The sequence below is a fragment of the Sceloporus occidentalis genome, unplaced genomic scaffold, assembly GCF_023333645.1.
Source record: "Sceloporus occidentalis isolate IW3139 unplaced genomic scaffold, rSceOcc1.0.p SCAF_6, whole genome shotgun sequence".
NCBI lineage: Eukaryota > Metazoa > Chordata > Lepidosauria > Squamata > Phrynosomatidae > Sceloporus > Sceloporus occidentalis.
In genome coordinates, this window is record NW_028316986.1 from 50989601 (window position 1) to 51006384 (window position 16784).

At 40.3% G+C, this 16784-nt stretch overlaps 1 protein-coding gene and 1 long non-coding RNA gene across 2 annotated transcripts in view; one reads left to right on the forward strand and one right to left on the reverse strand.

Moving 5' to 3' along the window:
- The window catches only part of LOC149310726 (uncharacterized), a 79786-nt gene extending 79616 nt beyond the window's left edge, over window positions 1–170 (reverse strand). Inside the window, exon 1 of the long non-coding RNA XR_016281701.1 lies at window positions 87–170. This is a non-coding gene — a long non-coding RNA (uncharacterized LOC149310726). The remainder of the gene's footprint in view (window positions 1–86) is intronic.
- The window catches only part of BTBD9 (BTB domain containing 9), a 302994-nt gene that overhangs the window by 236977 nt on the left and 49233 nt on the right, over window positions 1–16784 (forward strand). The gene's annotated exons all lie outside the window — the stretch shown is intronic.

Below are 16784 nucleotides of genomic sequence, written 5' to 3' on the forward strand. Positions count from 1 at the left end.
ACATGTAACATTTATTGAAATACAAAGACATACATAGATACAAGTATCAAGAGAGCTCTCACACACACCATGCATACAATACTCACACACACAAAGTGGCACTTCACTGAAGCCGTTGATCAGTCGTCTCCATGAAGCCCGTGGGAGCCCTGTTGCCACGGATCCAGGAGCACACCTCTGGTTTGGAAAGGTCTCTCTTTTAAGGCCTTCTGCTTCTCTACTTCCAACGTCCACCGCCCTTTGGCCTTTGGACAAAAGTTTCCTTGATTGATGAGTTCTCTACATTTCTCTGCTTATCAGTCCATGTCCAAACATTCTGTAACTTCTTGCAGTTCGTACCAACCCTTGGATGGAATGTCTTTTCCTTATAGATAACACTTGGCAGCTACATCTTGGTTTTCATAGATGTGCCATCACTTCACCAGCAGGTTCAAAAATCCTCACTTCGCTTGCCAGGTAACTCCCATATCATGCATTGCGAATCTCCATTTTGTTCAGTCTTCTAGTGCCACTTTTCACTCATACAACCATCCATTCCTCACAAAGGAGGCAGACCTAACACCTCTTCTGAAAAAAAAAATTCTTGCATGTTACTATACGAGATAACTACAGGCCAGTCTCCAACTTTCCATTCCTGGGTAAGGTACTACAGCATGTGGTGTCTTCTCAACTCCAGGAGTTCATGGATGAGATGGATTATCTAGGTCCATTTCAGTCTGATTTCTGACTGATTTCATTGTGGAACAGAGCCAGCTTTGATTATCTTGGTGAATGACCTATGCAGGGGACTGGACAGGGGGACTGTGTCCCCATTGATTCTGCTGGACCTCTCAACAGCTTTTAATACCTATTGACCATGGTATCCTCCTTTCGGATGGGCCTTGGAGGTACTGTTCTGGCTCCATTCTTTCTTAGAGGGGTGATCTCAGAGGGCAGTGCTAGAGGATTCCTGCTTGACTCCTTAACCATTGGCCTGTGGAGTCTCTCAGGACTTTTGTCCCCCTTTTCAATTTTGTTCCCCTTTTAACATCTACATGAAAATGCTGGGAGCAGTTATCTGGAGTTTTTAGGTCAGGTATAACCAGTATACTGATGGTACCCAGCTCTATCATTCATTTCCACCTAATTCCAAGGAAGCTATTCCTATGCAAAACCAGAGCCTGGCGGCTGTAATGGACTGGGTGAAGGACCAATAAATTGAAGCTTAATCCAGACAAGACAGAGGTGTTGCTGGTCAGTCAAAAAACAGATCTGGAAATAGGTGTTCAGTAAGAAGGGATTACACTTCCCCTGAAAAAAATCATCATTTGGAGGTACTCCTGGATTGAGGTTTGAGCCTGGAGGCCCTGGTTTCAGCAGTGCACTCAGCAGTTCAGAGTGGTATAGAGTGGTACTTGCTATTGCTATTGTTTAAATTCCACTGGGAAGAAAGAATTCTAATTGGAGGCAATACCCTCATCCTTCCTTCTTCATAGGTACTTCTTTGGTCAGATAGTCACTGCTTTCATTAATCAACAAGGAACACAGACCATCCAGTATTTTCTTCTGCTACCATGTCTCTGATATGAGGGAATGAGTTGTGCAATGGTACATTGGCTTGGCTGTGCCCTTATGACAGTAAACCATATTGCTGTTAACCGCCCTTGAGCTGATCTTGACTCATGGAGACTTTGTGAATGAGACATCTCCAACACTCCTTGCTCTCCACTGCTCTGCTTAGTTCCTACAAATTCACACTCATGATCTGCTGAATAGAGTCCATACATCTAGAATGCTGCCTTCCTTTTTTTTTTCAGCTTCCCTCCATCTTTTCTAGCATTGTTGTTTTTTTCTAATGAGTTGTGCTTTCTCATGATGTGTCCAAAGTATGACATCCTTAGTTTAAGTCATCTTGGCTTTCAGGGAGACTTCTGGCTTGATCTGTTCCAGGACCTATTTCCCCATCAACCATATCCTCAACATCAAACTGCTTCCGCTCAGTGTCTGGAGGAAAGGATGGGTTCATGCTTTCTGGCCCCACCCTCCCCCACTTTGGTAATATTGGGGAAGCTTTCATAATACAAAGTCTGGATTACAGGCACATGTATTTTGCAGATAGTTATGTATGTGCATATGTAGAGCTCCATTCATATGTCAAACTGGCAACATGAATGATGCAGGATGGGGCCTGATGTTATGTTCCCATCCAGCACCACCCTTTCCTCCCTCTGTCTCTCTCCATGTTCAGCAAAACTGGGGACAGAGTTCTGACTTGCCTGTCATCCACTCTGCCACACTCTGCCCCCAGAACCTGTTGCCTTTACCTTGCTTTGTGGTAGCTATACTTTCACCACCATCTGTCTTTTGAAAAGACTGACTAGAACATACTGCTGCTGAGGTAACAAAGCAGTCAGAGCATATTGGGGGAAACCAACGATATTCAAATACAGTATTTAGAAGCAAAAAGGCAGCTTTCATTTGTGGCATACATTTGTCTCCCTGGGAGAATATCTCAGATGACAAGGACAATGGTGTTCCAAATCACTCCTCTTCTCCACTAACATAAACATAATCAGATAAACTCCTTCAGTAAAGAAAGAAAGAGACATTATAAAAATTAATAAGCTATGAGTTCCTACAAGCAGCAGTTTTGTCACGTCACATATTGCCAGGGAAGGGAGAACAATATTTTCATTTCAGGAAAACTAACAGGCCATCTTTTAAAGTTCTAATTTTTTTAAAGTCACCTTGAGTACCCTTTGGGGGCTGAAAGATGATGTCTTAGAAATACTGTAATTTTATGAACAAAGAAGGAAATAAAACCTTAATAGAAGAGGGTGAAAAGCAAAGTTGTTACTTGAATATATTGATGCAAGTACTGGGACAGTGGGAGAAGGTGCTATACAACAGCTGCTATCTTCTCCTCTGTTCCTCCATCACTTGTCCTGCCTTGTCGCCTTTGGCATTCAACACATTTCCTACTTTTCCATGCTAGTTGTGATGTATCCTAAGTCACAAGCTAGTATAGAATCATAGAATCATATAGGCATAATCCCCAAGGTACAGTAGGGCAATAGCAAAGCTATATTTCTTTTAAGTGAGAAACAGGAAAAGATCTGCATAGGAAATGCTTTATTTGTTATGCTTGGCTTATATTGGATATGTAATGTCTATGTGGCAAGGATATGAAATCAGTGCCCTCCAGATGTTGTGAACTGAAACTCTCATCCTGCTTCACCCTGGATACAGTAGCTAGACTTGATGGGAGCTGATGTCCAACAACATCTAGAAGGCTCCAGGTTCACCATCTCGCCATATGGAGTGGTCACATTTTCTTTTCCTTTCTTGAACTAAAGTTTGGTTCCAGGTATGTTCATAACCAGAGGGTTCCAGAATTAATTCAGGTTCAAAGCAATACTGAGGTTCAATGGCCAAAGCATCAACTGCTCCAAATGGAAGGTCACATAATATCAGTTTACCAACACAGTATTCCTGACTGAGGCTTACCTGGGGCCACTGCTCAGTTTAGGTTGGCTACATCCATTGCTGCTAGAAGAAGCCTCCAGTGCTTGAAGGGATTTCCCTTCTTAGCAACTATTGCCTGAGATGGGAGGGCAGCAGTTCCACCACGGTTTTCAAGCTGAGGTCCTCAGACTCAAGGTACTGTGGCAGGGCTATCTCTTCAGGCCTGGGAGATGGCAACAAGTTTAGCTCCTCAGATAGTGGATAACTTCTGGGGGAGTGGCATCTTCCATGGGTAGTGCTGATGATAACTACCTTCCCTATTCTCCCTCCTCCTCTCCCCCAGTCCCTGTTACTATCCACCATAAGACAAGACAAGGAACTTTGTTTTACACCACCATATCATCCTGAACACAGCAGGGCTGAGAATGAGATCCTACACCAAGCAAGCAGATTGGAATAGTCCATGCATGCAGTTCTGTGTTCCTCCACCTAAAAGCTGTCAAGCCCTGGGAAGGGATCCTGCTGTTACTTATTGGCAGGGAAGGGAGAATAGCAGAGCTCAAGGGAAGGGGGAAAAGAGTGCATTTACAGTTGCATTCTCCGTTTCCTTCCCCCTGGAACCCAAACCAGCCATACTTTCATCATTTCAGTTGCCTCCCTCACATCTAGAAGGAGCGTCAACAATGGTTCCTCCAAGGGCTTGGCAGATTCCAAGGGGAGGTTTTGGATGGGGAACAAAAAGCTAGAGAATAGTTGCATTCAATCCCAAAATAGACTCTTGTTGTTGTGTGCCTTCAAGTTGTTTTTTACTTATGGTTTCCCTAAGGCAAATCTATCATGAGGTTTTCTTGGCAAGGTTTGTTCAGTGGAGGTTTACCATTGCCTTCCCTTGAGGCTGTGAACATGTGACTTGCCCAAGGTCACCCAGTCGGTTTCATGGTTAAGCAGGGAATCAAACTCTGGTCTCCAGAATCGCAGTCCAATGTTCAAACCACTACATCACCCTGACTTTCAAATAGACGTACATACATGCATACATATGTCATTAACAGGATATCACAATCCCATCTGATTTTGGAAGCTAAGCAGGGTCAGGTCTGGTTAATATTTGGATAAAAAGCCAAGAGAATATATTTGAGTCCTCTATATAGATTGAACTAGAAGATAATCCTACCTAAACCCCGAAGAGCCACTGCCAGGTAGAGCTGAGGATACTGGTCAGCATGGACCAATGATCCAACTCAGTATAGGGCAGTTTCCTATGTTCCAGCATCCTGACGCCTAACATCATAGGATGAATGTGAGGTCTCTTGTAAGACTTAAATGTTTCTTAGTATGACAAGTTGCCTCAATCTTCCTTCTATCTTTGTTGCAACCTAAGGCATCACTCTGGGCTTCTATGGGTATTATCCATGTAATATTGATATGAGATCTAGAGATGTAAAGAGAAGTTATAGGAGTGGTGGTTGGGTTTTGGCTAGCTTTAAAGGTCCAGCATCTTTGAGTACGGTATAGCATCTTGAATAGAGTGGCATGGGAGTCACCAACTACCACTGAATCATTGTAAATGGTTCACTCAAAATGTGAGTCAAGTTTCCACTAAATGTGCTTGATGGATTGGTGTTGAATCCAACTGCTGAGCCAGCTGGCCATGTTGTCACTTTTCCCATGCAGTCAGATCCAACACAAATATGCAGGTTCAGTGCAAACTTGACTCACGTTGTAGGTGAATTACTTGCAATGAAAATGAAAAGCTGTGATGCTAAAATAAATTTTCCTTTTTTTTCAAAGGCAGATCAGCCAAAAAAAAAAGTACTCCAGCAACACATCCACATGCTTTCATTTGTACATTCATTCCTCATCTTATTATTTTAAAAAACAACATTTTATAAAATATTTGTATCAAAAGTACTTGCAAAATTGTAATTGGTTGAAAGTTAGGAATCTGAGGAACTTGGTTCCAATGCAAACTGCTGTGTTCTGAGCCTCACCAAGAAATGGGCAGATTGAACACAATTACCCTTTGGATTTCCCCACCTCTTTTGTGAAGCTGTTCTCAACTTAAAAGCATACCCAAATGGATTTATATTGCATATTTTAAGAATAAAAATACATTAAAATTCATATTGTTTAGATAAAGTGCATTTTAAAATGTGCATTTTGTGAGAAAACATGTTCAAAATATGTATCTATGTATTTATACACACATTTTTGTGTGGATTTTTTAAAAATAAAATTCACACTTTAATGGAAGAACAGGGTGGAACAAGACTTCTGAATGTCATATTAGCATAGATCAAATATGGATTAATTCTGGTTGAAAGTCAATCAGAGGGCCAAATCTTAAAACAGAACTTGAAGATGTAAAATAAAAGTAGCAACCTCATGCCTGACAAATATAACTTTTATATTCCCTGACCATTGATCAGGCTAGCTATGGTTTATGAGAGTTGTAATTCATAACATTTGGAGGGCACTATATTGTCTATCCCATACAGAAGTGTTCACAACATTTTTTTTGTTTCCTTCTTTGTTTTTTGCTTATTTCAGTAGTCATCCATGAACCTGGAAACTATAGATGTGCTGTGGCAACCTATTTTTCCATCTATCTGTCTGCCTGTACATCTATGTATCTATCTGACAACTTGGGGTAATGGTTTGAGAGTTGGACTGGGACTCCAAGAGATCAGGATTCAAATTCCAGCTCAATCATGAAAACTCAGCCTTAGAGGAAGGCAATGACACCCCCCAAGAGATCTTGGCCAGAAAAAATGCTGGGATGGGGTCACCATACATGGAGGTTGACATGAAGGCCCAGAACAATAACAACAAAGTATCAACAGCCAGCCTCTGTATCCACAGTTTATTTATCCATAGATTCAACCATCCATGGCTTGTAAATATTCTCTCATATATATATATATATATATATATATATATATATATATATATATATTCCAAAAAGCAAGAGTTGATTTTGCCATTTTACATAAGGAACACCATTTTACTAAGCCACTGTATATAACGGGACATGATCATCCACAGATATTGTGCATGTTTCTAAGGCTATTCCTGTCAAGATGGGTGTAAGGCAAGGATGTGTCCTAGCCCCCACTTTATTTAATTTTTATATTAATTCCCTTGTTTCTGCCTTGAGCAATCTTTCTTTTCATCCTCCAAAGCTGGCTAATAAGCATATCAACTCATTGCTCTATGCGGATGATGTCGTTATCCTCTCATTATCCCCCATCGGACTTAAAAGAGCCCTAAATTCTCTTGCTTTGTTTTGTAAAGAGGAGAAATTAACAATTAACTCATCTAAGACTAAGATTCTTACTTTTGCTCACTGCCCCAAATTGAGACAATGGAGACTTGATAGACAACATATAGAGCAGGTTAAGACTTTCAAATATCTCGGGATTGTATTTCATACCTCTGGTAGGAGAACAGCCCATTCAGAACTTGTCGTTAGTAATGCCCAAAGAACTATAACGGCTATTTTAAGATTTTTTTTTTTCACTAAAGGTGCTCAGTTCATTCCAGCCGCAATTAAACTGTTTAATGCCAAGATTCGCCCTCAATTGCTATACGGAGCCCAATTGGGACCATATAGTAACATAAATGTAATTGAACGTGTGCAAACTAAGTTCCTTAGGAGAATCTTTCAGGTTGCCCATTGTGTTCCGACTGCTGTTCTCAGAAGGGAGGCTGGGGCTATTAAAATAGAATCTAGTCTGTGGATTAGTATACTCACCTATTGGCAAAAATTGCATAAAACTTCTGGAGGTCTGACAAATTTAATTTTCCTGGATTCCTTTAAATCCTCTTGGGAAATTTCCCTCCTTAAGAAATTAAATGAGCTTGGTCTCAATAAAAATGAAATTTTAAAGCTTGACACCGATAGAGCCAAATCTACTATTAAACAAAAAATCCTAGAAGCAGAAAGATATATGGACTCGACTTCCCTTTCAAAATATGTTATGTTCAGTGCTCAAGTTTTGGTCCCCTCCCCAGCTCCATATCTGTTCCATGTTACCCTCCCGAAGTTTAGAAGGGCTCTAACTCTGGCACGTTTCAATGTGTTGCCCACGGCCATGTTGGAAGGTAGATTTTAAAAAACACCTTTTGAAATCCGTTTTTGCCCATGTGGCTCGGGCACTGTTGAAACCAATGAGCATGTTTTCCTTTATTGTCAATTCTATAGAGACATTCGTCACCAACTGATTAGCCCACTACTGAGTAAATTCCCAGGCAAACCTGACTCCTTTTATTTACGCCTCCTATTGGACAACAATGATTCTACAGTATCCCTTAAGGTGGCTAAATTCTGTTATATTGTTTGTAAACTGTGCCCTCAACTGTCAAATGGTCATTTTATTACCGTGTAGAAAGAACTGTTTGATACTGTACATGTACAGTCTACTATCAGTTTATATTTTAATTTGTTATTGTTATATTGATATGTTGCTTGTGTGATTTTGTTTTTATACTGGTCAATGACCGAATAAATTTTATTACATTACATTACATTACACAGATATTGGTATTGGTGAGTCCTGGAACCAAGCCTCAATGGATACTAATGGCCCACTGTATTTGCCAGCTTATATAAATGAAAAATTATCTTTAAAAAAAAAACAACTCACTAGACTCCTTAGATGTAATAACAAATAAGGGGTTGATCCAGATTACCTGTGAGCATGGCACCAATTATGAGATCCCCATATTAGATGAACTGGGGAGTCAATTTATGATAAAGTGCCCCTTTCTCCAGGACGTGCTGCTGGATTTTGGTCCCATCTGTGAACAGAAGGAGATGCAAGTCTGGATTCAATCCATTATGTAGAGAGTAAACTATACTTATGAGTTTGTTATACTTTGAATCTGTAGGTTAAGCATAAAGAAATATAATTAAATACCAAAAGCAGAATTATCCAGGCCATAGTATTTCCAATTACTGTGTATGGATGTGAAAGCTGGACAGTGAAGAAAGCTGACAAGGAAAAAAAATCAACTAATTTGAAATGTAGTGCTGGAGGATAGCTCTACAGATACTGTGGACAGTTAAAAAGATCAGTGAATAGATCCTAGTAAATGAAGCCTGGAACTCTCTCTAGCAACCAAACTGAGGCAGTCATATTTTGTACTTATCATGAGAAGACATGACTCCCTGAAAAAGGTGATAATGCTGGGCAAAGTACAAGGCAGTAGGAAAATACTGCATTACAGGTGGATAGACTCAATCAAAGAAGACACAGCTCTTGCCGTCTCTTATTCACAGGTTCAAAGCTGACTTGATGAGGTTTTTTTTCTTCTGTATACAGTAGAATCTTAATCAGGGCTGGATTATCAACAGTTCAGCAGGTGCAATTCCTCCCAGCTCCTCAATGAGGAGAAGCCCAGTTGTGTTGTTGGGTGCTTCCAACTGGTTTCCAGCTTATGGAGACCCAAAGACAAATCCATCATGGGGTTTTCAAGGGGATTTGCCTTTGTCCCTCTCTGAGACTGAAAGAGTCTGACTTGTCCAGTGTCACCCACTGGGTTTCCAAGGCTGACTGGGGATTTGAACCCTATTCTCCCCAGTCCTAGTCCATCATTCAAACCTCTACACCACATTGGCTCTCAGGGGCCCAGAACTGTACTAAAAAGGTATAGTTTGCTACCTCTTCTTCCCCAGGCATTTTCTGATTCTCCCAAGGCTTCTGTTAATGTCCTTTTGTGCAATTTTTGTGCAGATGCATAAAACAGTTAGGTTAAAGTGGCAGGACTGAAAATGGGTTCATGAAGAGTTTTGTAGTAACATTTAATTTCTATGCCACCACTCCTAGAATAAGTAATATCTATGTGCAACGGAGCCCATCTTGGAGATCACACCAGAGTCCCCAGACAACTTAATCTGGTCATAATATTGATGGACTATTTTTAATGGCTAGCTCTATTTTGCTTTTCCATTGTTTTTCTCTGCATATCATTTTGTTGCTCTCTCTTACACAGTGTTTATTTTAAAGTTTAAAATGTATGCATTCATCTCTTTTGTAAACTGTGTATAAATAGAAAGGCAGGACTTTTTTTTTAAAGTCTCAATTTTAAAAAAAAAATTGTTGGCTGAAAGCAGAGCTGTTGCTATGTACTCCCCACACATGCACCTTTTGCTTGGAACGTTTGTTTTAGCTGTTCCATACAAAGGAAACAGAGATCCTCCTAGTTGCTGCTGTTCTTGTTTTTTCAATAACTAATAATCTTTCCTGGGAGTCTGTCAGCCTTAACAGCAGGGAAGCCTGAGAGGAAAGGCTGAGAGTCAGGCAAGCTCAGTAGGAGGGAGGCAGGAAGGTATCCAGGATATAATCCACTAGCAGCGCAGAGCAGAAAAGGAAGGACCTGGGGCAGGAGAGGCTAATTATATGTGCCAGATCTGACACTGCGCATAACAGTGTTCTCTTGAAAAATCCCTTCTGCAGCCTGTTGGGGAGCCAAAGCTCTTTATAAACGGCTTAGGAAATTTTCAGGCCATAAACGTTTGCTCAGATTTCACCCAGTTACAAAAGAAAGAACAGGTCTTTTTTCCGAGATAAAGCCAGGGAGCTTCATCTAAGGGAGGACAGGAGAAAGAGCTGGATTTTGCTACACAACAATCTTAACAGAATGGGGAGAAATCATCTCAGAAATAAGAGACTGGAAAATAAAAAAATGTGAAGTTGAAGGCTTTCATGGCCGGCATCCATAGTTTTTTGTGGGTTTTTCAGGCTATGTGGCCATGTTCTAGAAGAGTTTAGTCCTGACGTTTCACCAGCAGCTGTGGCTGACATCTTCAGAGAATGCTGGCCTAGAAGAGAGCTGGAGATGTGTGTGTGTGTGTGTGTGTGTGTGTGTGTATAGAGAGAGAGAACATGGCCACATAGCCCGAAAAACCCACAAAAAAACTTTAAAAAAAGGTATTTGTCACCCCTAATTGTAATTTTCAGAAGATTAGCCACGAAGCATTTCCAGTTCTGACCACCTCCCTTGCTGCAATAAGATATGAAATCTTCTCTAAGCGTCCAGTGTTTGTGATTTTCCCACAACTGGGAACATGATCTGGGGTTGCCAACTGTATGTTGTGGGAGTGTATACTATATTTTGAGCCTTGGTGGAGACAGTGACCAACAGTATGTCCAGTCCTTCAAGGAAGATTGGGAATACAACACCCTTTTCCCATATAAATTGCCATCACTCACATAGTATTTATAGAAGGATGAAAGGGAATGCAAGAGCTATCGAGTCTGACTTCTTGCCCTTCAGGCACATACAAATGAAGCACTCCTAAAGTGTGGCCATTTGTTAAAAGCCTTCTAATGGAAAATCCACCACCCTTTGAGACAATCTATTCCACTGCCAAACAGCTCTCATAGTCCAGTGGTTCTTCTTAATGTTTAGGTGGAATCTCCTTTCTTGTAATTTGAATTCATCGATTCATGTTCTAGTCTCTGGAGCAGCAGAAAACAAACTCACTCCATCTTCTACGTGACACCCCTTCAGGTATTTAAATATCATATCACCTCTCAATCTTCGCTTCTCCAAGCTGAACATACTCCAGCTCCCCAAGCCATTCCTCACCAGGCTTAGTTTCCAGACCTTTTATCATTTTTGTTGCTTTCCTTTGAACATGTTCCATTTTGTCAATATCCTTCTTGAGAGGAAATTAATCATAACTCAACATGCGCAGCCTTATGGGAAAGAAGAGAATCCCTTACCCAAAGCTTTCTTTAAACCCCTTAATGAAATCAAGTCAGTGTGTTTGCTAAACAATCCAGCTTGTGGATAAGGTCTATGTGGCTTGTGATCTATATTCATTATGAAAGATATCCCAGGGAACAGAGCACACTTTCTCCCAAGGCATTTTCTCTACTCTCTGTTGAGTAACCTTGGTGCCTATCATCTGTGTGTGTCTTCACGAAAGCATGCCCATGAGCCAGTACAGACACTTTCTTACTGGAATGGGAGGTGAAGGGGACTAGTTGAACCTATACTCTGCAGGCTACTTACATTAATGGCTGTGTAGCCACAAGTATGAACAAAATATCTGTGGTTTATATATAAGCTCAGTCATACAATTACTGGCTGGGCATGGCATCCATTCATTTTTCAACCCTATTCCCCCATCCCCTGTAAGGTCAGGATCCAAAGAAAGGTTAGCCTCCTCTTTATATTCGCCTACATATCAGTGCTGTCTGATGGCTCTTATGTCAGTAGGGGACACTGCATTTGGTCTGGGCTTAAATCTAAAGGTTAACATCACAGAATAGGCACAGAAATTCTGACAGCTCCTCAGGCTGAGGGAACTGGGTATGCATAGCCTGGAGAAAAGATGGTCAAATGGTTACATGATAGCTGTGTTTAAATATTTGAAAGAATGTCATATTGAAGATGGAGCAAGCTTGTTTTCTGCTTTTCCAGAGACAAGCCTAGTATCCAGACTGCAGAAATAAAGCAGTTGGACACCACTTTAATTGTCCTGGTTCCATCCTGTGGAATCCTGGGATTTGTAGTTTATTTAGGTAAAAAGTTTAAAAAAAACGTTTTAGACTGAATACCTAAAAGTTTTTTTAACCGTTTAGGTGTTCAGTCTGGTCTGTCAGAATGCTCTGGTGTCCTGCTAAACTATAAATCACAGGATTCTATGGAATAGAGTCATGGCAGTTAGAGTGGTGTAAAGTGGTACAGTGCCCCCCATATGTGGGGATCCGTTCCGGACACACACACACCGCATATGAGGAAAAATGTGTAAGCTCAAACCCCATTAGTTTCAATGGGGGAGCATTCCCGCGTTTGGTGTGGTGCGTGACATGGGCATGCAAGCCATTCTGTGTAAGGTTAAAGCTGTGTATAGCACACCCACACAAGGCATGGGCGCACTGTATTTTATTTCTGCAGTGTGGATCCACCCTTGGACATGGAGCAATGGATTCAAACTATAGGAAAAAAGATTCCACCTAAGCATGAGGAAGAACTTCCTGATGGTAAGAGTTGACAGTAGAACATGCTGCATGGAATCTCCTTCTTCAGAGATTTTTAAACAGAGGTTGGAGGCCATCTGTTGGGAGTGCTTTGATTGTGTATTCCTGGGTGGTACAGGATTGGCCTGGTTGGCCCTTGTGTTCTCTTACAGCTCCATGATTCTATTGTTCCTTTAAAGTTTGGACTAAAACCTAGAGTGGATTCTCTGCCATACTGATGTGGAAGCCACCAGGTGCTGTTGATGCCTATACAGTTCAGGAATGATTACTTTTTTGGATTACGATTTTCAGATTCTCTCATCCAGTGTGGCTAACAGTGTACACCAGGGGTAGGCAACCTGCGACCCACGGGCCGGATGCGGCCCGGTGAGGTCTTGGGACCGGCCCCAGCCCAGTCCTGCCGCTGATTGCCGCCGGGGCCTTTGGAGGGCAATTATCTATAGAAGCCTCAGAAACATGCAATTATATTAACATTTTTTAAAAAAATCAGCAAATTTTTTTGTGTGTCCTCCATTTTTTTTAAAAAAAGTGTCTTCCATTTGAAAATTTTGTCCTACATTTGTCCTAGTTTATTTATATATTTCATTTTTTAAAAAAGTATTTAATTATTTATTTTTTGGCTTCGGCCCCCCAGTTGTCTGAGGGACAGCAACCCGGCCCCCGGCTCAAAAAGATTGCCTACCCCTGGTGTACACACATGCATACCTAGAGTGTCATCAGTGTGAATAGTGCTTTACAGAGGAGAGAACCTTGCATGCAGAAGCTTTTGATCTAACGTTTGACTGAGGAAAAACATTGAGAAATACGAGGGGGAGCAGGGGTGGACAAACAAGAATGCTTTACAAAGCTACTGACTTGGTTTCATGTGTTCTGGCTTAGTTGATAGGGAGCTTCATCGCTAGTGTTGTTGAGATAAGGGATGTAAAATATGCTTTTTAATCACAGAGAAAATGCTGTTTTGCTTAATATTATTAACAATTAATCTGCTTTAGGAAAAAAATAAACATGCACCCTTTAAATTCTCCTCAATATCAAGAAAAGAATTAGTGGGACACGAGAGCCACTTTGTGTTTGTGGCACAGTTCCTTGACAGTTGTATACAGACTTTCTCTCCCAGGAGCTGCATCATTCCATCTTCCTCAGAAGCAGTAAAATGTGCAAAATTTTGTCAGACTATCCTCTCCAAGAAAGTCTAGACTGAATACTTTTTTGTGTATTTGTGTGTGGATATGTCATGTGCAACATTAATGCAGTTTAACAGCAAATATTTCTGGTTTCCAAGTCACCTTGGCTATCAGTCAGTCAGGCAGAGAACTGTGTGCTAGGACTGAAAGCCCATGTTGTTATTTCAGCTGTGGTCCTGAGATAAAGCAGGTGGTAAACAGATCTCTCTGGAAAGCAGCTTTGTTTTAAAAATATCTGTGCATATTGGTCACTGGATCTTAAAAAATATTCCTGTGGATTTAACAAAGATAAAAAAGATGAATTTTCTATTAATCTTGCAACTGAGTTGGCACTTGCTGTGAACATGACATCCCAAGGGTTAATACAGCATTTTGATTTACAGCCTGCTGAAGTACCTGAAAGGGATAACCTATTTAATGAGCTGCAGACATCAACTTCAGATCTCACTTACAATGATGATAATGCAAATAATGATATAGTAGAATGGTATAGTAACTAGTAACATCTTTTCAATTGAAGGATGGTTATTTATAATAAAAAAAGATATTGAATACATCAAATCCTCCTTGTCTAAATATAACAAACTTTTAACTACAGTTGTTGAAATATTTTAAAAGACTGCTTCAGGGTTTGATGATGAAGACTGGTCATGATCTAAATGCAGGGTCCAAATGGATAAACTAACTCTACAGAATAAGGGAATAGTTAAGAAGAGGAGGGGCAGTACTGTTGAGAAAATAAAAAAAATATTTAAAATATTTGACAATATGAAAAACAGAGTTTGGTAAGCTCTTTGCACTATTAGATAATACCTCTGAGCAGAACAATTCCAAATAGGTAAATTCCAAGCAAATTCTGATCAAAACATATCACTCTGATCAAAACAATTCACTTTCATGTCCCACAGTAATAGGATACCTACTTCCTTGTTATAGTTATCCCAAATGATGCCTACGCAGAGCTCTGAAATAAGTATGTAGGATCCTTGGTTTCTAGTTCTTTCTGAAACAAAATTACTACAGGAAAAAGTTGCAAATAGCAAAAATTGAGAATCTGGTACTAAAATGTAGAAAGGGTTTTTAACATAGCATTTATGTAAACTGCATCTTCTGAACATTTCAGAAGTGGCTTTCCCAGGTCTACTTGCTATAGTAGATACAGCTCATGTGGAATACCTATATTATAATTGCTCTCATACTCAGGCAGATTGTGAGTGGGATAAGGCCAGATTGGTGCTTAAGCAAAGAGAGGCATTTATTGAAAGGAGCATATTTGTTTCAAGATTTTTAAAAAATCTGGCATCCTCCCAGGCTTTAGAAGACCACATCATCTTGCATACAAAAAACAATTTAGTCAAGGTGGAAAGTAGTCCTAAAAATCTAATTGTCCTCAGCTTTCCTAAAGACTCTCTCCCTCTCCAAGGACAATATAGGAATAAACATATTTGGACTCAAGAACATAAACAATCTCCCTAATATATGGAAGAGGTGGTGCTATTTGACTCCTTTTGTGCCTTGTCTTTAGTTGCTCAAAACTGAATTGCAGCAAGATTAGAGAGTTTGAAAATACATTTGATAAATATACAAACTGAGCAAAGTGATAGTTTTTTGTGGGGTTTTTGGGCTATGAGGCCATGTTCCAGAAGAGTTTATCCAGGGTGAGGGGGATTCCCAGCAGACAATGGATCATTAAGTAAATGGACACCTTATAGGCCTTACCATTCAACAACAGGACAATATACAGATTAGCATGCAAATCACCTCCTCTCAACCAACAGTATATATACCCCACTCTCTTCCATGCCAGCATGCTCTGAAGATGTCAGCCACAGCTGCTGGCAAAACATCAGGAATAAACTCTCCTAGAACATGATCTGATAGCCTGAAAACCCCACAAAAAACTATGGATGCTGGCCGTGAAAGCCTTTGACTTCACATTGAGCAAAGTGAACCGGTTAAAAATGAGGTGGTACATGTAGTGACCATGCATGATGCTGTAATAAATCAGGATAGCAACTGTTAGGATGCAGAAAGAACAGGCCAGGCTATTCCTATGGCTGTTCCTCAAGTTGCATAGTTGTTGTAGAAATAAATTTGATAGCAGATAAGTCTGAACAGAGTCACATCAGGTGTAAATTAGTTTATTCAATATCTAATGTAAATTTTGTGATAACCACCAGAGAAGCCAAGAGAACTTACTTCTCAACTGGAAAATACAGTATATCCTGTAATTTCAAATGTGAGCAGAATTAGTCCAACTGCTGATGTGATGGATTACTTGGAGGATGAGATAGAAGTACTGAGTCTGCAGCACAGAAGTGAATTAGAAACAAGTGAAGAATCCAGGTCAATGTGAATGTCCACCAAAACAAAATAATACTCAGATTAAAGAGGAGCCCCTAAGAGAATTCATGTCTGATAATATGGTTAAGAAAACAGCAGTGATTGAAACCGATGTTGGTCGTACACACAATTTATTTAGAAGAATGTCTATTTTCATTGAAGATTAAATATCCTGAGTCCCATTTTATTCTAATAGGTGATTTTAATACCTGGATAGTGCCTAACAGGAATGCATTAGCATAAGCTAACCATTTTTTATTGAAAGATCCTATACTGATAAGATATAGACAATCTAAGGATCATAGAATTAACATTCAAGAGACATTATTTATCCATAGGACTTTTTTGGCTGGCCAAGGGCTTGTTCCCACTATGAAAAACAGTGAATTTTCATTTGAAAACCAGTTCCTGTCATGATGAAGCGAGGCAAAGACAAAAAACCCCAGTGTTTCCAAAGAGTACTTTGAAAGAAGGGTTTTTTTTAGAAGAATCGATTCTGAAACGGTTCCATAAGTGGGAACAACAGTTCAGAATCGATTCATTCTGGAGGGGAGGGACAAATGGTAGAGGGGTGTTCACCATCTCTCCTCCATTTTTGACAGATCCACCATTTCCCCCCTCTCAGTGCTGCCTTTTGTACTTTTCAGAAGGGTCCCACAAACTGGATATTTAAAGCACTGGGCAGATGACGTGGTGGAATTGGCCTGAAGACTACAAAACTGAATATCCCAAAATCTCTGGGAGATTTCAATGCCAGCTCGTGACCCAAGTTACAGAACAAAGATAAAGACATATCAATAGCATCTTCCTTTATAAATGT